Source organism: Strigops habroptila, chromosome 1 (assembly GCF_004027225.2).
Source record: "Strigops habroptila isolate Jane chromosome 1, bStrHab1.2.pri, whole genome shotgun sequence".
NCBI classification, from domain to species: Eukaryota; Metazoa; Chordata; class Aves; order Psittaciformes; family Psittacidae; genus Strigops; species Strigops habroptila.
This window is the reverse complement of record NC_044277.2, coordinates 75793012-75818715: the sequence shown is the minus strand read 5'-3', so window position 1 is coordinate 75818715 and position 25704 is coordinate 75793012. Positions and strand designations below refer to the sequence as shown.

The window sequence follows — 25704 nt, the reverse complement described above, 5'->3', positions numbered from 1 at the left end:
GCCGCAAAGCCACTTCATTCCCAGAAGTGGTTTGCCATTATGTAAATTATGGCATTATAATGCATGAGCACAATGGAGACATAGTAGGACTGCAGAGGCAAAATGAATCCTGGCATTTCATAGCTTATGTCTGACCTTGCGAGCTTAATGTAGGCATTTCTTGTTCAGTTTAAACACAGGGTTGGCTGGTGCACTCTCCAAGAACCAAGCAAAGGATGAACATAAGAAGATACTTCACCTCATCTCATTGGCATCTACAGCGATCATCTACTGGGTAGGAAGCCTAAGCTCTGCTAAGCAGACTGCTGTTAGTTGGAGTAAGAGAAGCATTGATGGCAATGGAAGATTTTCGAAGCACCGTGGTTGTGTCTATGCTGTCCTTCTTAGGATCCTGGCTGCAGCACACTGTGCATCTGGTGTGGCCAGGTTTCCTTTCTGCAAAAAAAAAAGAACAAGGTGAGATTTGCAGCCGGGCTGTATGTAGTAGACACACTGTGGACACTCCCTGAGCAGCGATGTGGCCAAACACTGGAAACCCCTGTCTAGAAACAGCCTGCAGGGAATCAATGCTGAGGAAAGAGAGAACATTTTGTCAGCGGTGTGTATCTTCTCCCAAGAAGCAGCAGGTGTCTTGGGATCATGGGGTACTGGTCAAAGGACACTGCATTTGACCAAGCTTCTTCTGACCATTGCATCTCTATAAGCACTGTTCCTCCTGCTTGGACCTTGGTCCACTACCCATACAGTGCCATACCACACACCCCCCCAATGCGTTATTTCACATCCTTTCTTCACACCTGGCTAGTTGTAGTCTCAGCTCCTCTTGCCCCATTTACCCCAGATACCTCACTCAACAAAGCTCCCTCCCACCCTTCTGGTCTTCCCTTCCTACTTCCTTCCTCTAGTGTCTTCCCTCCCAAGTGGTAACCTTACATTTCCACAGATTTTTTTCCTCAGCATTAATCTCCACTAACTTCCCTCTATATTTGGTCTTCATCAGTGTTTCCTTTAACCAACTTTCTCCTGGTCTTTTACAACTGCAGCTGTCAGTTCTCTTCTTCTGCCTCAGACTGATGTTAATGTAAAACATCATAAGAAAATTCACAGGCTGTGGCTCTTGAATTGTTCAGCCTTGATGGGTTCCCGCCCAGTTCATTCTTCCTTTCGTAAACAGAGGCAGCACACTTTAGCCACATTAAGGGGAGTTTCAACAAGTTTCTATCAGAAAGTTTTGTTGTATTTCAGAGCTTTCTGAGACACCACACCTGAGTGGTCCAGCCTGCAAACAAAATGCCTTTATCTTCCTTTGGTGGTGTCACTCCCTCCCTGCACAGCCAACCTGGACTTCTTTCAGATCCTGGCTTGACTTTTCCCAGTTTTCAGTGAAGAATTCATGGATAGCACTTCATGAGGCTTACTGGGGAAAAAAACTTCTCTTTGATGCCACTAGAAGTCCTCACAGGCCTGTCAGAATCATATCTTGCCCAGTCACTGGGTCACCCAACTCACAGATGAAGCTGAACTAGGGTTCCTCTGAGGCAGCATGTGCCCATTGAGAGCAAGCTATATGCCTTCTCACAGGGGCAAAGCCAACAAATGGTGCCTCTGTTGTCAGTAACGCAAATGCCACTCTCACCATGTCCTGCACCCTTAACCAAGAACCAGAACTTGGTTTGTAAACAGAAGTGTGGTACTCTGAGAAAAATGGGTTCTTGCATGAATCAACATGCGCAAGAAGCAATTTCAGTACTGCAAGCTGGACTGCTGCACCACGGTGCAGGAAAAGTGTATGCCTATGTAAACATCACCATTTGCCTGTTGAAACAAAGCTAAGGTGTGAACACCAGGCATGAACCCACAGAGGATGGCAGCTGTCCCAGTGCAAAGGAACGGTTCGAGCATCAGCCCATGAAGAGCACGTACACTTCCCCTTGCACGATAGGACAGACAGTCTTGTCCTCTGCTAGGAGGCTTTTCACGTAGTAACAGAGCAAGTTTTCTCTGCCTACAACAAATGTTCAAAAGTGCGATTCTAGCATGCACTGCATCAGGTCCAGGGAGAAGGCTCCCTGCCTCCTCCAGTTTTCATCCCCCCACAGACAGCTTGCCTTATTCTTTGTCCATGACTAATTTGGAAATCTGCCATAAGGACAGTGTCCACATGTAAAGCCAGCACAATTAGCATGCATTGATATTTCCAGAAATTATAAGAGCCATCATCTAACAGTCTAACTTCTGGCTTAATTGAATCAATCAATTCCTTCTGAGAAACAAAGTGTCATTGCTTCATTTCTAACATTCAGATCTATTATTCTAAATGGTTTTGCTCATACATATTAAATCACTTGCACATGTCCTTCATAGTTAAGAGCAATATTCCAGGGATCTTATTACAAAGTGAGCCAAAAGCTGAAGCATTAATTTTTCAATTTGATTTTCATTAATGCTTTTGTTTTGTGAGACTCTGCCCTTCACCACACAATGTGCTCTTCACTGATGGCTCCAGGAGGGGTCTGCCCATTTCATTACTACAAAACCTGGCTTTAAGAGACACCTGATGACAGTGCAAAGAGTGCAACAGACAAGGGTAGAATCCTGCCTTCGGGATCTGATGGAAGGAAATGGAGGCCTTCATATCAAGTGGCAAATTACAGGAGCTGGGATCAAGTACCTAATTCATTCCTTTCCCTAGGACACAAGATCAAATAGATCAAGCAGATGGTGATAGAGATCAGTACAGGAGTGGGTAACATAAAACTTCAGATCCCATATTGAAATATTGTTTATCATTAAGGCTCTGGATATATTCTCTCTAGATGTTTTCTTCCACTCTACTGCCTTCTCTTTATATGTCAAAATCTAATATTATACTGCTTAAAGGAATATAAAAATTAATAGCTTAAATTAAGACTGCTTTCAAAGCTGGCATCTTTCAACCACCATAGAAATGGCCATGAACAGTTTAAAAGCCTTTAACAGATTTCTTCTGGTAGATATTGCTCTGTCAGTACTTGATTTTACCTTCCCAAGTTGTGTGTCCACCTGTGTCAGAAGTCACTGCTTTGTCATCAAAATGGCTTAAAACCTGAGTGCTGCTCCTAGGCCATGTCTGGTCAAGGTGCCAGATATTCACTTAACCCATCAATAAATGCAAGTTTGTGTTAGAACACTGGAACGACTGGCATTTGAGAAAAAAACTCCTGCTTCACACAAGGTTCATGGGCAATGGATGGACACTACAAATAGTTGAAGGATGGTGGGATATTAAACTCCCACAGCCCTTTGCTGGAGGAATATGAGCCACAGTCTTAATGTAAAGCCATTCTAGAAGAAACAGTAAACTTCAGCTTTCTCCTTCAGGTCATAACACTTTAAGATACTTCAGATATACATCATAAGAGAAAGTCCCAAAATGCAAGCTTATGGTGCTACTGAAGTAGCTATTCTCACCAGAACCAGACGACTGTCCAGGCATTAGCAGCTAAATATAGTCTATGCCAACAGGGAGCGCTCGGGACTGAACCATCAGTCAGTCAAGGCTCAGAGATCTTCCAGACACCAACAGCCTTGCCAGCTCAGTCCGCTGCTCCATGAAGCTGCAAGAAGCTGCTACAGGGTCTGTTGCAGGGTTACCACATCTTTGAGAGCACCTCCTTGTGGAGGTCATGGATTTTCCTTACATCCCTTCCAGCCTCAAACTGTCTCTGTCAACAAAGGTTTGGGGGTGCCTACAAAAAAAACACACTAGTACTACCCTGCTTGTAGCCATATTCATGAACACCTGCACGGTTGGCACCACAAACCTTTGTGTTTTCAAGTTACACCTCCCAGGAGAGGCTGCTTATGAAGATAGGTTGCTTGTACTAATTGTGGAATATCTGACCCACATATTCAGTAGACACACTAGTGCTGCCCCAAGCAAGACGTTACTAATTAATCATGTTCTTCACAATTCCTGTTTCTTCCTTCCTGGTCTCTTTCCCAACAAGACTTAACTCCCAGATTAAACACAGTGGGTTAATGTAATAATTGTCACTCCTTGATTTTGTAACATGCTATTGTAAAATTTCTCACATGTTGCATTAGGCTGCAATCACTAGCTGACTTGCTATGGAGGAAATATCAACAGTTCTTTTAAGCCACTTTTTTTCTAATATGATTGCTAAAAGAGAGGAAGCTTGGACTTACCAGCCTTAGAAAAATTACTTTATGTGACCAGCTTTAAATCCTGTACCACATAAAGTGAGATACAAAGTTTATGTACTCCATCTATGAGGTACCAGGATGCTCAGAGTTGTCAACATAATCCATATGCTGCCTCTTTAAAGGACTCAAAAACCCACTTCAGTCACAATGTACTCTATAGTCAATGACACTACTGACCAGTAGAGAGGTCACTCCAGACTATTCTGGACAACAGGGTGATCAGTGCGGACACAAACTACACGCTGTTTGTAAGAATATATGGTTCAAATTCTTGTGTAGTAAACAGAAGTCAAGTTCAAATCTCAGAGGCACCTCCTTCCTAGGCTTTAGCCTCAACCCACCACAGCCACAGCATATCTATACTTTTACAGCAGGGAAGACACTGTATTAAAGGAAACTGTTTACCAAGGTGATAGAGATCATCTGAGATTTTCCTAAATGTGGGAAATCAAACTGCATAATTTGTGGTAGTGGGGAAGATGTGTTCGCACTCATCCCCAAGTAAGAAAAGAAACCAAATAACCTGCCTTACAGCAACTTGACAGATCTATGGGGCTTTGTTTTATTTATCTGAACTAAAATGTAGACAGATGTTCAACAACTGCTTGTGCAATTCACCTACTATAGATGTATTCACACATCAGTGTTACTGTTGAAAAGAGATCACAGGTACTCTCCTCAGGGTACTTTAGTTTAAAGTCTGCCAGTGGAGCTTAATGGCCCACAAAGGTACCCTAAAAGTACCCCAGGCTTTGCCTGAGGCCAACTACAGAGCACCACACAGACTCTTCCCTGTCTGCAGCTGCTTATGCAGTTTTCTAGTGCAGCTCATAACAGTGGAGATCGATGTAATTCAATCATTCCCAATCTTGCCCATACTGAAAAGTTAAGTTACAAATTAAAAATCTCCCAAAGCTCCCAGGTGTTCCTGTACCCATGCTTACCTAGCTGTAATGAAAAGAAAGGGGGTTTCCCAAGCTGTGAAAGAGTATGGGTTGAGAATTCACACTACGTGATAAGAGAAGATGAGGGGAAACCAGTCTCCTGTTCTCTTGTTTATATGGTGTGCTTTTCATCTTCTTCCGCTACAACAGCTTTTTCCAGCCAGGCTCTCCTTGCTGTCAAGGCTCTAAGAAGGACCAGCCACAACTGGTTTTATCCCAAGTGGATCAATGTTTGACAATATAGTCATGTCACATTCTTTTTCCTATACTATGATTCCTGTTCAAAATTACCAGCAGCCCTCAACACAAGGACAGCCTTGTATCTATACACATGTCATTCTCTGCATGGTATACATTTAATTTAGGACAGAGACTTCTCTACATTTCATTGTATGGATCATTTTTCAGCATGGGTTGACTGTCGTCTCCTTACTCCTTTGCAGTAGCTAGAGCAACTGCTTAATCAAAGGTAAAGAGTTCACACTGGCAGCTTTTTGCATGGATACTTTACCTCTTACTATATTAAAACCTGGTAACAAACACACACTGTGTGTGGTACGAGCCTGAACACTGGGCCATGGCCTGACCTTCATCTTTGAAAGTCTTGGTAGTCTATGCATTTCCCCCTGTGATGGCTTTACACTTCATTATTTGCCCAGTGGGGCATATTTAGGCTGACGGCCTGAATTCAACTTGGTAGGGCAAGTGTGTAGTACACAATGACCTTACTTGAATGCCAATGAACGTGCTGGAGCAACACTGCTACCTTTCAGACATTTTTTTCCCCTGAAAGTTTTCTACATAAACAAAGCTATGCAGCATCCAAGGTTGCATTTTCTAAAACAGAGGCTTCTGTGACTGTTGTCCTTTTACTGTTCCTTTCATTGACAGGGAACAAGTTAAAGATTCTGAGGAACTGAAGGCATTTCTAAATCCATTTCTTAGCATTTATGAACTCTAGTGACCAGGCTCAGAATGGTTCATTATAATGAATAAATTAATGAATAATTCAGAACCACTCATGGAAGTCACCGTCTGCAATTTTCCTTCACATCCCATGTACTAAACAGTGAAGACAGCTACAATGGTTGTCTTTATCAGGATGGCAAAGCTTTTGCAAGGGTTTGAAAGATAAGAATAGCAGCACACGCAATTTGGAGTAGAAGTTATATTATACGTGGTGATATCAAGCCAATGTTCTCATGAAAGCATTCATTTAGTGAGCTTAATGAGGGCAATTTGTCAACAATTTCACACACCATTTGCCTAGAATTCTCCAATGCAGCATTTCACTGCATACTCCCCCCCCCAAAATAAACTGCATGTTGTATACAGTTTTGCCTACCATTAATCATCTTTTCAGCACTGCAAGTTCAATGCTGCTTTCCCAGTAGGAGACCGAGGGAGCAACCTAGCCAAAAGAGGGAAAAGTCATGGGAAAAGAAGAATAAAAATGTTCACTTAAACAAAAAAAAAAAAAAAAAAGACAAGAGCAGAACCCCCAAGGCCCAGTAGGACCATCCCCTTCTGCCCAGTAACTGCTTCTGGAGCTCTACTTTTTCCATGAGTTGAGCATACAGCTACAGAATCCAAGTGGTGCTTCTTTAAGCTTAAAAGTTCAAAGCAGAAGCTAAGACCATTGATCAGTTTAAAATAAAATAGAAAAAAATAATAATAAAGAAACCCACTCCCACACTGTCCACAGCTTCTCGATTTTTTGCATTTTCGTTTTTCAACTAGGTCCAATTCAAAGATGACTCATTCTAAAAAAAAAAACAACCCAACCCTACAATGTATTTATTGAAACTGTATCTGCAAAAGGCTTGACTTAATAAATAACTAACTTAAGAAGCCATTACTGTTGATGATTGTCAGCATTTTTCTGCTAACCAAGATGCCTGAGGGAAAAGCAGATGGAAAGTAATTAATAAGACCAAGAGTGAGGTTTGCTGGCTGTAACTGATACTGTTGGTAAATCTGGGACTCATAAATGATTCTGCTCAATGAAGGCAGACAGATGTTTCTGCTATTTTGGCAAGGAGCTAGGAGACAGCAAATAAAAATGAAATAAAAATTAAAACAAAAAAAGTGAGCCCATAAATAAGCAATGCAACTGGTATCTCACACTTCCTGCTTTTCTCTAACACTCCTGATAAGTTTGAAGAATTTGAGAAGCGGAGAGAAGGAATTCTCTGAAATGATCTTATTAACATAATTCAATATGCCAACAACTATAACTTCCTGCATCCTAAGTGGACTTATGCAGTAGGAATATGGGCAAAAGAAAGCATTCAAGTTTGCTTCTGAACATCTTAACTTTTAAAGAAGAGTTGGATGAATTGCTGTTTCTGCAGTATGTCGTGTATTATGCTGAAACAATATTGAAACCCTAAAACCTAAAGTAAAACAGAAAGGGAAATAGGTGGAGCTATATGTTTACCCTCAACATATGATCCTTCCCTGCTGAGGGAAAGGCATTTTAGGAAGGCTGTGAGAAGGAGGTGGAGGAGGGAAGAGCTGTACCGAGCATGTCTGAAGGGGCAAGGCATGACTCAAGCTACAAAGCACTTACACTGAGACAGTGCTGCTGTGATCTGTATTGGCAGCATTTTCAACCCAGCAGTGCTCTGTTTCACTAACTGTGCTCTCTCTTGCCAAAGGCATCTGAAAGGAGGAGTTTGCTTTCCAAGGTGCAGCACATCAAGATTTTACTCTTTTGGCCTGCTGCAATTACCAATAAGAAGGTAAAGTGAAATGTGGGTTTGTGTATATGCATAAGTAAGTCTGTATGTGTATGACAAACACAAAACCACTTAATCCTTTCAGAATTTTTCTCTACCTGTTTAAAGGTATGTGTGTTCCTCTGAACACTTAAAACCCCCTAACTTTCAAAATTTTAAAATAATATTTTAAAAAAATTTCCCAAACTATGTGATATGTGCAAATGGAGGGGCAGAAGGAAAACTCCACCCCTAGCTCTGCATGCTTCAGAGCTATTAGTTTGAAGTGACCAAGGTGCTGGAACAAAGACTTTCTAGAAAGCAAATCAAAGGCAAGCTCAGGAATCGCTCGCATGAAAACTCACACTATACTTCATGTCAGTTTTGTGGAAATTGTTGCCACAGGAGATTGTGAAGATAGCCAGCACCATTGGATTCAGAAAGAGTAACACAGATTTATGGACAGTAGGTACATACACAGAAAGGGAACAGGAGGGAATGCACTCTGTAACATCCCTAATCCAACAGTGGTGGATCTGGTACAATGTAGTGGGAATGGACCAGAGCAAATGACTAAGCTTGCTCAGTCTCACTAAATAACAACTAGAGTTATCCATGCTGCTGAAGATAAAGTGTACTCGGCAAGACAGCTGATCTGATTTTGTAGAGCATTTAGAGAATTTATGTCCCTCTTTGTAGGCACTTAAAATCTGTCCTGCTTGCAATTGCGCCATCAGGAATCTATATGACATTCAGCAGACATGCCTCAAAACTATTGAAGTATGCAATCATGTTTTCTGTACTGGATAGAGCTGGGCTAATGTTGATGTACTATGGGCAGCCCTAGAGTTCTTTCATTATTTCAGAAGTCTGAAGAAAAACAGCATTGTAGTTTTGTGTTCTTTTATCCATGCTCCTGTCTGCAATGATGGTGGTGTCAGGCACCAGTCTCCTGCTTAAATCTGGTGTCTCAGCCCTGTCCACCCCCACATCACTGTTCCCTAATGCATACTTGTGACAAACTTGGAACAACATCTGACCTTTGAGTCTTCTATCCACTTCCCTGCTGCCTGCCAACAAATTCTGGCTAACACTTAAAGAAGATATCTCACCACTGACCTGGCCCCCTGAGTTACCAGCCTACTGCGAGGCCCCTGCAGTTCAGTAAAAATGTGCCCCAAATACCCCAGGACTCCTAACCCTGCACGCTCACACCCCACGTTTGTTGGAACTGTGTAACTCAGCTTCATTATTGCATCATTACTAATTTGAAGTATGTTTGTTCTTTTGCCTTGAAAGAAATAAAAGAACAAATCTGAATTCAAACAGAAAAGTGCAAGGCAATATAAAGAAATCAGGCTTAACAGTCAAGAGGTCTCTGTAAGCACTTCATTATTTGAAATGGGTCAGTGGAGGAGAAATGACTGGCCTCGTAATATAACTGAGAACTGGCATGCCCTGAAAAGTTACACCTACAGCTAGAGAAACATTTCTTCTTATTTAGGGTGACTGCCCCTTTCCCAAGCCTTTCTGAAGACGCTGCTAAACTTTGGCAATTGTATATCTTTAGCTAAGACATTTATAAAATTCTTGTAAAATTTAGAAGCTCTCACAAAAAAGCAACCTGGCACAGTTAACAAATTACAGTAGTACTGGGTGCTTAAGTACATACCATTGCTTTTAGGCTATGTCCCTGCAAGGTCTGGGGGAAAAAAACCCCATGCAATATTATTCAGGTAGAGGAAAGGAGAAACTTAGGTTGTCTTCCAACAGAAATCTCAAGGCTGAGCCTCAGAGGGTCACCTGGGAAAGGCAAGGATTACATAAACTGTTCCTGGCCCATGTTTATCTAATCCACTTGCAAAGACTTTCAGTGATGAAGACAACTTCTCCAGTACTTCCACATGCTTGCCGTGAGAAACTTTTCCCTAATATCAAACTTCAATCTTCCTTGCTGCCCCTCACCAGATTTTTCTCCACTCACCGTGGACAGGAAGTGACCACAGTTACCATACCCCACCCTCAGTCTTCCTGTCTCTGAGCCGAAAACAACTCCACCTCATTTTGTCTTTTCATAAGAGAAATGCAGTTAAGAGCCCTGCTCATCCTCACAAGTGGTCTTGGATGTTTTCTCCTTAATCCATAAGCATCTCTAAGCGCAGCACCCAGAACTACGCACAATATCCAAGTTAAAACCTTACCAGAACCTGTCCCTTCCAGGCAATGCTGGGGGCTACTTCACACGCAGCCACTGTTCCATTTCTTGCTCGGACTCTGGGCTTTGTCTTTTATGCAGCAGCTCGATATTGTTGATTTATGCTGAGTTTTTGACCCGTCTATGGGCTCTGCATACAGGAACAGGCAGCTGCATTCTCTTGTCTGTTTGAATTGCTGTAGCCTTGGTGGAAATGATAAATAGACTGCTGTAGATTTATAGTCAGTTAGCAGATGACTCAAAATTGCATGCATTTCACTTTTATTTCTTGTTTACTTTATCAACAGACTTCAACACCACAGGGTGTGTAAATTCCACAAACTTTCCTTTCCTTCTTGGACTTAAGTAAAAGCGCAGGTCAGGCAGTGGGGTTCCTTTGTACAGGACAACACTTACCCCTCCATGTGCTCATACTGAAAAAAACCCCAGTTTGTATGCCCTCAAGAGTAAAATTCATATGTAACTACCTCTTTCTTATTTGGAAATACTCGGCAGTCTTAGATTTCAGAAGTGGTTCAGCTATTCGAGACCAAATAGTGATCTCAGTTAGGTAAGCAAATTGGCCACATCAAGCAACATGCAATAGAAGGAGACTCGAGACTGGAAAGAAAAGTTGGTCCACCCATACTAAGTAACTTTAGATTAGCATGCTTGAAGCTTAAATTCCCAAACCCAGCAGTTAGCACAAAAAAGGAACTGGGATCACAATGTTTCTAGGGAACTGTTGGCAGTTGTTTGTCAGGTAGGAACAAGCATGGAAGAAATGGTCTTACGAAGCTCAGAAAACTCAGAGTCAAAAACAACAGGAGAGGAGAGAGGGGAGAGGAGAGGACAGTGTATCTGAAAAAAGCAGTACTATAAAAAACAACGCCTGCTTTTTAAATTATTCTTTGAACAATTAGATAATACTTCTTGTAATCCATAAACAGAAAAAAATTGAACTGTTCACAATATTCTACACTCTTTGAAAACAGAAAAAGGACAAAAGTAAAAATATTCTTCAGCTGGAAGAGAAAACCTGCAACAATCTTTACCAAAAGACAAAACAGCTACTTTAAAATTACAGTGTTTGTTCACTGACAATTTTAGAGAAAAAAAGATTTCACACATTTCTGGATTAAACTTTTACACTATGGAAAATCTGTAAAAAGTGAGATAATAATAAGATTCCTTATAATAAAAAAAGGTAACATGCTAATTGTTAGAAGGCTTTTTTTTTTTTCCAAATATGTAAATCAGAAACTTGCTTAGAGTCAGTTTTAAGAAGTAAAAATCCTTAAGAAGCTCAATTCTACCCATTTGCCAATTTAATTTCTTATTGATGAGTATGTAGTAAAAAACACTAGCTTTAGTTTGCACCTCAAAAAAACCAAATAAAATTAGAACTTATTCTAGCTAAAGCCACTGTCACATTTACTCACCTCCATTAGCCAGAACACCTGTGAGGCTTTTGGCTGGCAAGCAAGCACAGCTTAAGCTGGCCCTGCAAGCGCACTTGCTGGCATCCACCACTCATGCAGGCTGAGGTATTCATGGGGTCGTTCTCATGCCACTGAAATGTTGCTCTGCTGTGACCTGTGGCAATGCAGAACCTGCTTTACAGAAATGTAAACCATCCCTACAGTGGCGATAGGCAGACAACAGAGCAGGAACAGCATCGGATTCCAGCTGAACCTATCCCTGCTGATGAGTTGGTGCCTATAACCAAAACCTGCAGGGAGTCCATCATGCCCAGAAGACAGCAGACTATGGTGCAGCAAAACGAGAGGGAGAGTTGCAGTGAGGTCATGGCTACAGTGAAGACCCACAGGCCACCAGTGGTGCAGGGAAAGCAGACCACTGCGAGTCACCGTAACTCAGCAGACTAAGAATAGGTGTGTGCTGCAATAGCTGAAGGGCTGAGAGGAGTCAGAAAGCAAAAGAATCTTAGGCTTGTGGAGGGGATGCAATTCGACAGCACTGCGTGAAGAATGGGTAGCTTATTTGCGTTTTGGTGAAGCTTCCCGTTGCAGTGAGGTCCTTGTGAATTATTTTAGAACTAGCTGCCTGCTTTTCATTTTCAGCCTTCTCTTACTGTTTTATGAGGAGTAAATGGTAGAATCCAGATAAACAGAAGAGAAGGAAAAAGGCAGAACCAAGGATGCACTGGTGACTAACCAAGCGAGCGGTGCATGTTTGCTTTTATTATTTTAAATAAACTTGTTAAAAATACATACCCCCAAGATACCCACATTAATAAAAATTATTTACAGGAAACCTCTAACTACTGGACCAACAGCCCACAGAAATAAATAGTCATTATAAAAAAATGTTCCAGTATTCTTTACACAGCTATTACTATTCTTACACCAGTGAAGAAGGGCATTCACTCTTTTATTCAAGGAAATTGGCTCTTAATGCTTTTTTTCCCCCTGAGAAAGCTGTTTTACTGGAGATATTGAATCTTTTGCATGATTGGAAATTACTTCAGTATTGTCTCTCCTAAGAGCCTATGATTTGAACCACTCTGGACAACTGGCCTAACAGAAGTCTGTGCTGCCCCTCAGCACCCAGTTCAACACACAGAGCTTCTCTAATTGCGGAAAGCATGTTTATTGGACAAAGTCAAGTTGTGTGAGTAAGTGTTCTACAAGCGTTAGGTGAAGAGGATCTCAGGGTAGAACTATCTCAGCCGAACTTTAATCTTCATCTATCTTATTGCCACATAAATAAATGCAACCACATATCATCAGAAACCTTTCCATCTATTAAAAACTAGACATCAGACATTGATTCATTGGGCTATACTGAGTCAGTGATGGAAGTGTCAGCAATATGTCTCAGAAAGGGAGCCAAAAGCATGAGGAATAGTTCAGCTTACAGGGTGCTGCTGTTAGAAATCTAAGAATTTATGTAAATTAACCCCAGACTTCACTGTGCAGGGAGAGAGGGGAACGATGCAAAATGGTGTGGTCTTACCGCATACTCGAACTTGTTCAGTTTACTGTAATACCCAATCTGCCAATATTAATTTCTTAATGAAAAACTTACATCTGGGAAACTACATCACCATCAAAGTGACAAAACCCACATCCTGCTTAAATTTCATTCACTTGAATGACATCTCCATGGAAAAATATTGCAAAAAGAACCACAGCTACAACAGAAGCAGGCAAGGAAAAAGCACAATGTTTATTAAAACTAAAAGCATGTCTTTCTTCAAAGAAGCCAGACCAACCTCTTCACTAGGATGTACTCATTTAAAAACAAAAAAACCACCCCCAAAAACCCCAACACCTCACCCCCCCAAAAAAAAACCCCAAACAAACCACACAACAGAATCACACAGAATCACTGAAGTTTTCTGTTGAAAATAGAAACCACATTTCTATGAATACCTCTGGTAAAGAAACAGGTCCTTCTGTAGTAGGAGTGAAACAGTTAAATTCTAGATATCCTAAATACTCCCACCTTTCCCTGCAGCTGAAGCTGTCTGCACATAATTTGAGAAAGTTGAATTAAAGGAAAAGAATACTGTGTACATAACACGTTAAACTGTGAGTATGAAAAGAATGTATATGAAAATCCTGCATATTTTCTGTTTGCCTTTAATTAGAGATGGATTCCTGATCTTGATTATCCTAAGCAGAAAATCAAGACCAGTCTCTGAAACCAAACAGTCTTCCCTTTGTGGGCCTCCTCTTGATTTATGTAGGGCTTTAAACAACACAAAAAAACCCCCAGAGCTGGGGTTACTGTTCTTTCACATTAGTTGCTTTTTTTGAGGCTGCAGATGGGCCTGTGTTTTAGGATATTTATTTCTTGCTACACCTTACAGTACAAGCAAACGGAGAGTTGGGAAAAACCACTACTGAAAGTGATACACTTTCAAAATCATATTTTCCTAATAATTTTAATTATCTTTTGATTAGTGGTCCATCCATTTTAAGATGTCCCTCATGGCAACCCCTCTTGTTGGTTTGGATACTACTGTGCCACTTCTAAGCAAATAAAATCTGTTGTAGTGTATTTTGTGATAACTGGTCTTGGCTCATTCAAAACTGAAAATAGCACCCAAATATCCTGAATGGATCATTTGACCTACTGAGGCTTTATCACAGGAACTGGGGCAATAATACTTTGGGAGAAGCTGCGTTTTCAGCTGTGGCACACACTCAATAATATGACAAAGTCAAACTTCTAAAGTTGGTTGCCTGTGTGGTTCACAGGAGGAGGGATAGGAAGAAGGTAAAATGAGAAAGGGAAGATTAGTGCTAGGAATAAATGGCATTAACACAGTGAACGAAAGGGTTTACCATCACACATTTTAGCTGCATGTTCCCTTCTTGTATACACAGGGAAATATTTGAGACCTACAGTTCCCCCATAAAACTTTAAAAGATTTAAAGTCTTCCTTCTGCCCCGTGGCTACATAGAGAAAGACAGGGAGGCTGAAGCCACTCTCAGTTCCTACCACCCTCTTAGTTAAAGCAGCCATTGTCCCTACCCTTGGGAGGAGGGAGTCACTGGATGATCTCAGATGAGCTACAATACCAAATTGCACTGTCATCCAGCTTGCTGGAGGGAATGCTGCACAGAAAATGTTGACCCAAGGACAGAGGGAACAGTGTGTGGTCAAAGCAGGAAACTCAGATCAAGTCAAGAAGAGCAGGGACCTGCTTCAGTGGGTACCAGGAACTACATTGCCATGAGAGATGTAACAATCCAGCAAGTTGCTAAATTAGATGTATGTATTAGGTTACAAAAGCTGTTGCACAAAATAAACAAGTCTCAATTGTTTTCCAAAATGAGTGAAAATAGCAGGTTGCTATAAGATGAAATGTCTTTACCCTGATCAAATTCTCATTAGCTGAATAGATAAAAATAGAAAACCTGTTTTACATTTATGTTTTCTCCTAAAGCCATAGACTAACACATCACTTTATGGTGCTGACAATTTCTGAAGTTATCATGAGATCAGTCATTATATCCCATCTTTGTTTTACAACTTTTTCATCTGTTTCACATTTCTCGGCTCTTTTACACGGTACTTTTAAGAGAAATCTGACCACCATAACTATAGTACTATACTGTACAACTAGCTTGGAGGATATTTACGGCTCATCAGTGAGAACATATGAGGAACACAAGTCTTAGCAGACTGATAGAGTCCTTGTCATGGCAGATTTCACTCTGCACAGCATGAGTGCTACACAAGAGGTCTGTATGAATGCCAGCAGAGCAGAGCACGCGACTCTTTTTGGCTCAGTTGGCCATAGGTCCCACGTCTGGCATTCTGGCGGGTCAGTAGGGATGGTTTCTTCTGGAGCTCCACACACATCTTGAGCCCAGCACTCAAATATAGTTACTGCACTCCTAAAACATTTGTGAAGTTGCTCCCTTAATTTCATTTTGAAGACCTGCAGGATGTATTACTTAGCCAGTAAAGAAACATAACCAAATAATTCTGCATACAGATAACCTTTCGTCGTTTCTTTTTTTAATTTCAAAGCTATTTTCAGTTGCAATTGCTCTTATTAAAACTGTGTTTTTGTAGATCTTTAGCACTGAAACACCAGATTCTCCTTCAATTACCTTTAATGAGGTAACTAGTACCATTAGTCATGTCTAGGTTAATTCAATAACCTTGTATAAGCAAGTAACTGAATGCTTATACTGTCTGTCACTTCCTGACATGCATACTACTTAGTTACTTTACAATATGGCTGTGTGAAATAGTTTGTATATGATTAACATTGGTGCATGGGTCCTCAGGGATGGAAGAACAATATTTTACGTAATGATTGATGAGCAGAAAGGGAAAATATTTATTTGGAAAGTAGTATGGGCAAGGAGAAAATAACAAAAGTATATTGGAAAAGGGAAGGCACGAGCAACAATCTTCCTTCAAAGTAATGTAACTATAATTATTATGAAATATAAGTGTGAAAGCTGTAGACTATGCCTGACTCCTCTCATGGGCTTACAAATGTTCACCACCATAGCAGAAGGCACAGGAGAGTAAAGAAGTGTTGCAGAACTGCATCACAACTTGTATCACGCTGGAAACATCCAAGGTCAGGTTGGATAGGGCTCCAGGCAACCTGATCTAGTTGAACATGTCCCTGCTTTCTGCAGGGGGGTTGGACTAGATGACCTTTAAGGTCCCTTCCAACCCAAACCAATCTATGATTCTATGATTCTGTTGCATGTCTCAGGACACAGCATGATCTCAGTAGTAGGTAGCTCTGAGTCTTCTGATTGTATTTCTCTTCCATGAAAGGAAAAAAATCGTCTTTAAGAAATGCCAAACTTTATATCACCAAGTGGTAATTAATGTACTCTTGAAGCACTGTTGAAATGAATGGTCTCAAAACGCAAACATTCTTTGAGTGATTCCTGTAATGCACATACTTGCTTATCTGCTTTTGAAATCACATTGAAGTGAATTGCATTCATTGTGCTGTAACAAATGCCTGAAAAAACTAGATACTCTAAATTGTATAAGTTCATTCCCAGGTACATGTTGCAGTTTCACATCATGTATTCCCTCCCAATGTTAAACTCCCAAACTCATTTCACTACTAATAATCTCCACAGTAAAATAATCTCATGCAATACTACTGGCAGATGATGTCAAGAGCCAGTACACAGACCTGTCCTTTGATGCACATAGGAGCTGGACAGAAAGATTCCCCTGAAGAGAGGGATGGTGGACACTTTACAACTTTATAGCAAGCTTAGAACAGATCCAGGGTATTCAACTTCATCTTTGCATCACCTAGTGCAGGCAGATTCCTAGAATCCTTCAGATTCCTTTTTTCGCCAGCTCAAATGGGCAGGATGGGAGATAATGGGCAAAAGAAATATGGAGCCACATTGTTGCTGTGGTACCCTACCTTCATTTTTCAAAACCCAAAACTGGGTTTTAACCTTGACCCAGTGTTCCAGAGGCCACTAGGTGTGTTACTAAGAAATCCTATCTCAGTATAGCCAGAGGCAAAGTCCTTTCTAATGATGAGACAAAATGTTTAAAATTTTTCTAGAAGAGAAACACTTTCCTATGAAACAATAGGATTTTATTTTTAGCTGGACACTTTACGTTGGAGCAGGAGCACTAGAGATCAAAAGAAACATTGAGAAAAATTCTCGTCAGAGACTGTTACTGAGGAAAATTAGATTCTTTTAGTAAGCTTTTGTCATGCTGTGTGAAGTAAAGCATGTTGTTAAGGTCCCTAACAGCGCAGCAGAGTACACCAAAATCAATACCACACTTTCGTTCAGGGGAGTCTGGTGTGTATTTACAATGCTGTGGATCTTGATGCTGTAAAAGCCTGCTTACCATAATAACAGTGGAGTTAGCACACTGATATAGATCTTGGCATTTCACCATTGAGCCCTTGCATATATTCACTGTTCATGTGCAAAATTCCTTTGCATGAAGTTTGTCTCTTTTTCATTACCATGTTGAGAGGATCACCTTTCCCTGTGAACAGGAACGAGAAGAACAGCTAAAAGACCTATCTGTTTATGAGGTTCTTGTGGTCTCCTCTCTGACTCTAATCGACTTCAAAATATTCACAACTTGGAAACACAAAAATCCCCCTTCTTCGTTCCCAGTCTGAGGTAAGTTGACTGCTGTACCACTCTTTTCCAGCTTGAAGAAATTTTCATCCAAGCACAGGGAGATCAGAAAAATCTAATGTATGCTTCAAAAACAAGTTACTATTTTTTCTCATGAACTATTTTTTCCTTTGAGCAGCTCTTTCTTCTTAGGCGAAATCTAAACACACATGCCACATGCCAAGTACACTGCAAATTAGCTATCAGATCTTATTACAGATATATATGCTCTCACAAATTTCAATAACTGTGACAAAATTTGTACACAAAACTTGTTTACATGTGGGGTTTTTTAGTCACTGAAAGAAATAATCCTGCCATAAGTCTATTGAAATTATGAGAATGGCACTGATGAAAAGCAAAAGAGGAAAGCACCTCCTACTTCACTTATTCGTATGAAATTCTCTGTATTTTCTTCTTCACACTCTGCTGATCATTTACCTAAAGTTATTTATTTTAGCTCTGCTGCTCAGATAGCTTGGCATTAGAAGCAGATGGCTGCCTCTTTCCAAGAACTGACCACAGCTCTCTCCAGCGGGAGGTGTATAGCAGGAGCAGAATGGCAGAGGTGGCACACTAAACAAAATAGTAAGTGGCTCTGGAGTAGGAAGTTGAACACATGACTCCCCTCACCCAAGTGAATATCCATGTCATCCACAGACAGCCATGCCTACATCTTACACTGCAGCTCACACTATTTGGTGTCCTTTGGTGTTGACTGAAGATGTCACAAATGTCACTCTGCAGCATGCCTCACTACTACAACAACTGGCAGATTACTTGGGAAATGCAGGTTTCAGCCCCTCTCAGGCCAAGAAGAGTTGAATCAGGTTTCCATTTCCTGAGAGGAGAACCATAGTAGTCACTATCTTCCCCCCTTTCCTGCTCAGCACACAGAGAATAGCAACCACTGTTGCATTTCTAGACTCTCATGGGTTAGGTCTGTTCTGAGAACATCTACAAAATCAGGGAGGCAGGCAAAGAATGTGTAATTTCTTCATCCTAGATAGTGACCCTAACATAGGAGTTGGCCTGACACTTAGACTTGTATGGACTTGAAGTGCTTCTGGCCAGTGCCAAAACCAAAGCAGGGGGTCAAATACAGTACTTCAGCATACAGGTTAGGGAAATGCTGAGCGGGACCTCTATGGGTTGATTATCATTTTCCAGCTTAAGTAGAATGTAAGGGCACATTTTATTTGAGATGTTTAGAAGAATTTAACCTCAGTTACACCTATAAAAGCAACCAGAACATCAAACTAGAGAATTTCAAGTCTATGTAATTCACTGGGAAAATACACCATTGAGTAGCTGCTTGAGATGACCCCCCCACTCATCCTATCGAAATAAAAAATTTAAATCAAAAAGAGGTTTCCAAATGCATTTAAAATTTCTTTAGGTGAAGGAAAAATCTTTCTATTTCATACTGTTCAGCAGCTATTTACAGCAATTTACTCCCTATAAAATAAACTAGTGGATAATTACCAAAGACCAGTGAGCACTCTGTGAAGATATATGTATCAGTAATGCTAGATATTTTAACACTCCCCCAAATGAGACAATCTAGCAGACTTGGAGAGAGAAAATAAAGGTCAGGAGCCTGATTCAAACAAACACTGATGACCTGCTGGCAATACACAGAACATGCTGTTTTAATGAATTCCACTGCTGGAACAAAAACTTGGTACAACCAAACAACCGTGTTTGTTTAGCACAGTTGTGGGCTTTCTTGTAATCTATTCAAGGGTGCAAGAGGTCAAAGCATACTGTGTACAGAAATGTCATTTTCATTGGATAAATCCATTCAAAGAATTTTTGCCTGATGAATCTAGTCCTGAATGTGTGAAGGCATTAACTAAGTTTATTTTCTATGCATTTCTTTACATTTTATTTGGCCCTGGAACTCAGTTTTTTGCAGGACGAAATTTTAAATATGCTGTCATAACTTCCCCACATAAAAATCCTTAAACTCCAGGAAAACTTTTCAATAGTCTTGTTTAACCTACTAGTGATGCAAGCTATGCAGAGATTTAGCAAATCAGTGTTTTAAAACTGACAGTGTCATGCAGTACAATACAGCCTGAGGTTCTGGACACGTCATAAACCTATCCCAGTGTTACTCAGAAATTATTGTCAATTGTGTCATGCAGGTCTAAATTTGTGATGCACACAATGGCCAGAGCTTGTCTCATGGTGCACAATAAAACCCAGACACACAAGGCATCTGGCATGCTTGTGTTCAATGGCCTGATTAGCTATGATTTCGCACTGTTGCTACCACTATCCAAAATTAAACATGAAAACAGCTCCATACTTACAGCCATGACCAAACTACTGCACAAAGGAAAATACTTAAGTGAACTGGAACTGTCATAGTGATTGCTAGTAGAAAACCAGAACAAATCTGATAAACACAGAAACCTGTATTCTCTCAATTGCATGACTGACTTATCAGTAAAAAAGCTAATGTTGGAGGTATGAAGTAAAAAAACTGGGTTGGTTTCATAATCACTTCGAATACCGGGAATGTATTCCCAAAATAGGATCTCTCTCATCTTCAAGATTCAAAACAACCAAATTAAGATAAGACCATGATGGTAATAATCACCTGGTGGGTTTTGGTAGCCAAAAGCTTTCATCTTAATAAAAAAGAACCTGTTTAAGGCACTCAGTTCTTGAAATACAGACATGGCCATACTGGTCTGCAGGTGTTAAAGCTTGTTTTCATAACTATGTTAGGAGGTAATTTTGGTTAGTTCAGCAGTTATTGTTCTGTCTTTCATAAGAGAGAAATCTAAACCCACACAACACAGATGATACATATTCCATATAAAGTACCAGAGCAGCAGTGTGCTCTAGAAAGCATGAGGAACTTCCTGGTTTTCTTCCTGTTTTAATTATGAGCTACTGCAGTTACAGGATCAAGGTGTCCAGAGAAATTGCTAGAAGCAATTGCAGTGCCAATTTGCTGGAAATAATGAGACCTTCCAATGATTTATTAACCTTCAATAACAGTATTGGCACACATAGACAGCTGTCAGCAGAAGTTCAAGGTGGCAAATGTTATCTACTGGCTGGTGTACGATAGGGCTGCCCTTTTGCCCCTGCACCCAACAACCTTGGTTCATCTCCCTACTTCATTTTCTCGCCTTCTAGTTTTCCAGCCATTTAATTTCCTAGTAGTATAACTAAAGCTAAGTTTATCACATGCAGCCTGCCACTGTTGGTCAGTTGCTTCTTAAATGGTTATCTTATACTATTTATTGAAGTGTTTTATGCTAAAGAAGATTTTTAAGCCTATTAAAAGAGTCAAGGAGTAATAGGTCTGTAGAGCCATGTGGGAATTTTGATCTTGGGTGCTGAGTGAGTGTCAAGGTAGATGAAAGAGTTAAAAATAAAGGAGTGAAAAAAGAGGTGGAAAGACAGACAAATAAAGAAGCAATTGGGAAGGAAGAAAAACTAGAAATTATACTAGAAAGCAGGAAAAAAAGAAGATAAAAAAATCCTGAAAGGGCTAAATTGCCTCTCATGTGTAAGTTTCCCCAGATTCTGAAGAAAATATGAATAGTATCTGTAATTACACAGGAAAGCCGAGATCCTTGCTACAGGCAACTTCTTGCAGTCTTGTGCTCTGGGGAGAGCCAGGAGCTGCTGGTCTTTCTCAGAAGCAGGAGGAAGCAGCGTCTACTTCAAAGAAAGGGGTGACATGAAACATTGCAGAAGGGACCAAAAGCAAGGAATGTGTCCTGAGACCACCTCAGGAAAACCTTATAGTAAACCAGCAATTAGGAAAGGTATGACAGTGCTTGAGATGGAGCTCTGAGAGGGTCAGAGCTTGTTAATGGGGCCAGACACTTGTCAGTGGCTGATGGCTGCAGTGGTCATCACAGAAGCTGAAAATCTGGGTGAGCATGAGGAGATACTCCCTCTTCAGCAGCTGTTTGGAAGTGTACACAACTATTGCCAACATCCCATGCTCCTGGATCCTCCTCAACTCCAAGCAAACAACTGGATGAACATGCTAAGAAATCGGAGGAAGAAGGCTGATGGGCAGGAGACACCAGTGCCTAGGGTCAGAAGGGGGATCCACTGGTTAGTGTCCCAATGGACTCAGCACTAGCTATGTGTGCAGGAAAGAGCTGGGATCCACTGTGGCAAGATGGTTTCTCCAGAGCAGCCTTTGCCTTTGGACAGACAGCAGAGGTGCTTATTAACAGAAAGGCCAATGCTATGACAAAACTGAAGATGAAGTATTGCACTTTTCAGGTCAAGAATTAACACAAATGAGTTAACAAAAGTCTGGTTTTTAACTGGGGAAGAGAATAAATATATTTTTCTACCCTTTTATAACTGTGAGGACAACCAGAAAATGCTTCCAAAATTGATACCATACGTGCAGATTAAAACCAGGCTGCAAGCCAAATCCTCCTCTTCAGTTTCACTGGCGGAGCCCAGCAGACTGCCACAGAGCAGCAGGGGAAAGAATTTGACCCTTTGATTGCTGCATCAAATGCAGCTAACTTCCCACTGTATTTAGTGTCCTCAATATTCAAAGTTACAAGAAGCTTTGTGCTCAGAAACACACCAGTTTTCTGCTCGAGTAGGGATGTGCTGATGTCCTCTTGCCCTGCTCTCTTCAAAGTTTGATTCCCTCTCCCCTCAGGTGGCATAACTGGTACCCCCAGTATTGTCCCTGTCTAGCTGTGGACATACTGAACTGCAGTAGTAGCTGCTGAAGGAAGCTTCTACATCTCAGTGGTACATGAATATGTACAGCACTTACGTAAAAGGTAGGAAAACTAAGAACACTAGGATAAATTACTTGGTTTGATTTTTGCTGTCTTTCTTTCTTTGCATTCACTAATCATTTTCCCAATATAGATAATCTGTTGAAAAAACAGATGACACATTTTCAGTTGGGCTATCATTTAACTTCATTATTCTAAGTGGTCCAGTTCCGTTCCTATGTACTCAAGTATAAATTGTGCTACCAGTCATTTCCAAAGTCAGGCAATTCAAATGTTAGTGTTTGTCTCATGATCATAGCTGGTTAAGATTTATTTTTAAGAAACAGAGGCTTCATATCGTATATATGAACAAGAATCTAGATTTCCCAAAGAAGAATATACAGGACTTTGTGGTAAAGCTAAATCTAAAAATGCAAACCTTGAGTTAGTGATGCCTATTTACACCGTGAAATTCTGGACTCTGTCTCAGTAAGGACTGAAGTCTAAAATATCTTACTAAAACAATAGATATAAAAAGTATCCCAAGTGAAAATCTAAGTACTCACAGCATGAAAATAGCTGGTTTTCTACCAGATGTAGTATACTCTGGACTACAATTCCTTATAAATTCTAAACCTGCTAAAGCCAAGCAATGAAAAGTTTTGCTGTTGTTTATAAATAAGCTCACGCTGAGTGCAATCTTCATATAAAAACTTGATTTGTCCCTTAATGCGCTAGGATACAGACTTAATTAAGGGTACCTGCCCAAGCAGCTTAGTGAAAGGTAGGGATGCCAGTTACCCAGACTTCACACCTGATGATGCTGAATTCAGTTTTCAGGTGATGAATTCAAGAAAATGGGAAAAGGAGGGAGGAGAGCAAGAAAGAACACCTTGCTGCTCTACTTTCTTGTGCTACATCCTACATCCCTCCTGTAGCCATAAAACCACCTTCAGTTCCTGCTCCCTCCTCAGAACTCCCTGCCTTCCAGCCCCTATCCTTTTCTTTACTAGCTCCCATCCTGCCTGCGCAGACCAGGTGTAACCCATGTTTCTACTGGAACGCCTCCACAGGTCTGGCTCCCCATCTGCTTCCTGAGTGTATTGGGTTTGCATGGCAAGGTTTTGGTAGCGGGGGGTTACAGAGGTGGCTTCTCTGAGCTGCCAGAAACTTCCCCCACACCCAGCAGAGCCAATGCCAGCCGGCTCCAAGACAGATGCACTGCTGGCTAAGGCTGAACCCATCAGTGATGGTGGTAGCACCTCTGGGATAACATGTTTGAGAAGAGGGAGGCGGAAAGCCGCCTATGGAACAGCAACTGCAGCCGGAGAGAGGAGTGAGAATATGTGAGAGTAACAGCTCTGCAGACACCAAGGTCAGTGCAGAAGGAGGGGAGGTGCTGCAGGCACCAGAACAGAGATTCCCCTACAGCCTGTGATGCAGACAGTGGTGAGGCGGGCTGTATCCCTGCAGCCTATGGAGGTCCACAGTGGAGCAGATATCCACCTGCAGCCTGCGAAGGACCCCACGCCAGAGCAGGGAGATGCCTGAAGGAGGCTGTGACCCTGTGGGAAGCCCACACTGGAGCAGGCTCCTGGCAGGACGTGTGGCCCCACAGAGAGAGGAGCCCATGCTGGAGAAGGTTTGCTGCAGGACTTGTGACCCCATGGGAGAGACCCACGCTGGAGCAGCCTGTTGCTGAAGGAGGCACCCCATGGAAGGGACCCACGCTGGAGCAGCTTGTTCCTGAAGGGCTGCACCCATGGAAGGGACCCACGCTGGAGCAGTCTGTTCCTGAAGGACTGCACCCATGGAAGGGACCCACACTGGAGCAGTTCATGAAGAACTGCAGCCCGTGGGAAGGACTCATGTTGGAGAAGTTCATAGCGGACTGTCTCCTGTGGGAGGGACCCCAAGCTGGAGCAAGAGAAGAGTGTGAGGAGTCATTGAGGTGGAAGGAGTGGCAGAGACGTGTGATGAACTGACCACAACACCCATTCCCTATCCCCCTGTGCTGCTGGAGGAGAGAAGGTGGAGAAAATCACAGGTAAAGTTGAGCCCAGGAAGAGAGGCAGCGGGGGATGTGGTTTTGAGATTTGGTTTTGTTTCTCATTGTCCTAGCCTATTTTGTTGGTAATAAATTAATCTAATTTCCACAAGTCAAGTCTGTTTTACCCATGTTGGTAATTGGTGAATGATCTCTCCCTGTTCTTATCTTGACCCATGAGCCTTTTGTTCTATTTTCTCTCCCCAGTCCAGCTGAGGAAGGGAGTGATAGAGAGCTTTGGCGGCCACCTGGTGTCCAGCCAAGGTCAACCCACCACACTGGGCTGGACCTGCTCCCTTTTCCAGTACCAGGAACTTCTTTCCTGTCCCGAACTCTCCTCATTGGCAGCATTTGAGGCAGTGCTGCTTGGGATGCTCACTAAGAGCAGAGGAAAAGGTGGCTGTTTGCTACCCAGCTCCACAGATTCACCCAGTCCAAAAAGGCAGCCCAGAACAGCTCCAGCCTCCACCAAAAGCAAGCAGACAATTTTCTCCAAGGCTCAAGCTAGTAGATGCTTTTCCAGAGATGGCAAATCCTACCTGGAAACAAACAAACAAAAAAACCAACCAAACAAAAACAACACAAAACCAACCTCACCATAATTTTAATATATTAAAATGTTTATTCTTCATAAGTTCTGTTTTTAGATATTATTAAAGTTTTGGCTTGTCCTGAAACAATGCAGCACAAAACACCAAGACAGAAAATTTCAGATCAATATTTCTTTTTTTTGGTGGGGGCAAAACTGTATGTAACATCTCAAAGATGAAACTCAAGCAAACACCAATGACTGCAGTGTCTGACCTGCTTAATATGGTACAGGGGCAAAAGAGATAGGACAATCTGGTAAAAGAGGGTCACCAATAGCTTCTAGAATGAATGGTGATACTCATAGTGTTGAGGAGAATAGAACACATGGGGCATCTTAAGCAGCCATGTGCTGCTATGGGCACTGCAGTTGATTGGCGTTTCCACTGGTGTCTGTTCACTTACAGTTCCAGGAGCCTCCTATCGTGTGGGAGGCTACTACAAGATGAAGTAGTCCATCTGTGGACTATTTCTGAACAAGAGAAGGTAATGCAATCTCATTAGATCCTAATATAGCCAAAACAGTTTTATGAATCTAGTCTTTGCATGTGTTTCCAAAAAAAGTAATGTAATGTATAGAACATCACATTAAGATGACAGCAAGGCAAAAGAAAGCTTATGAAGTGTGCTTGTAGTTACACAAATAAGGCTTGAG

General features: G+C 41.5%; 1 pseudogene; it reads left to right on the top strand.

The window, feature by feature from the left end:
* The first annotated feature begins 4565 nt into the window (after positions 1-4565).
* LOC115600829 lies at positions 4566-4706 on the top strand (annotated as a pseudogene).
* The last annotated feature ends 20998 nt before the right edge of the window (positions 4707-25704 follow it).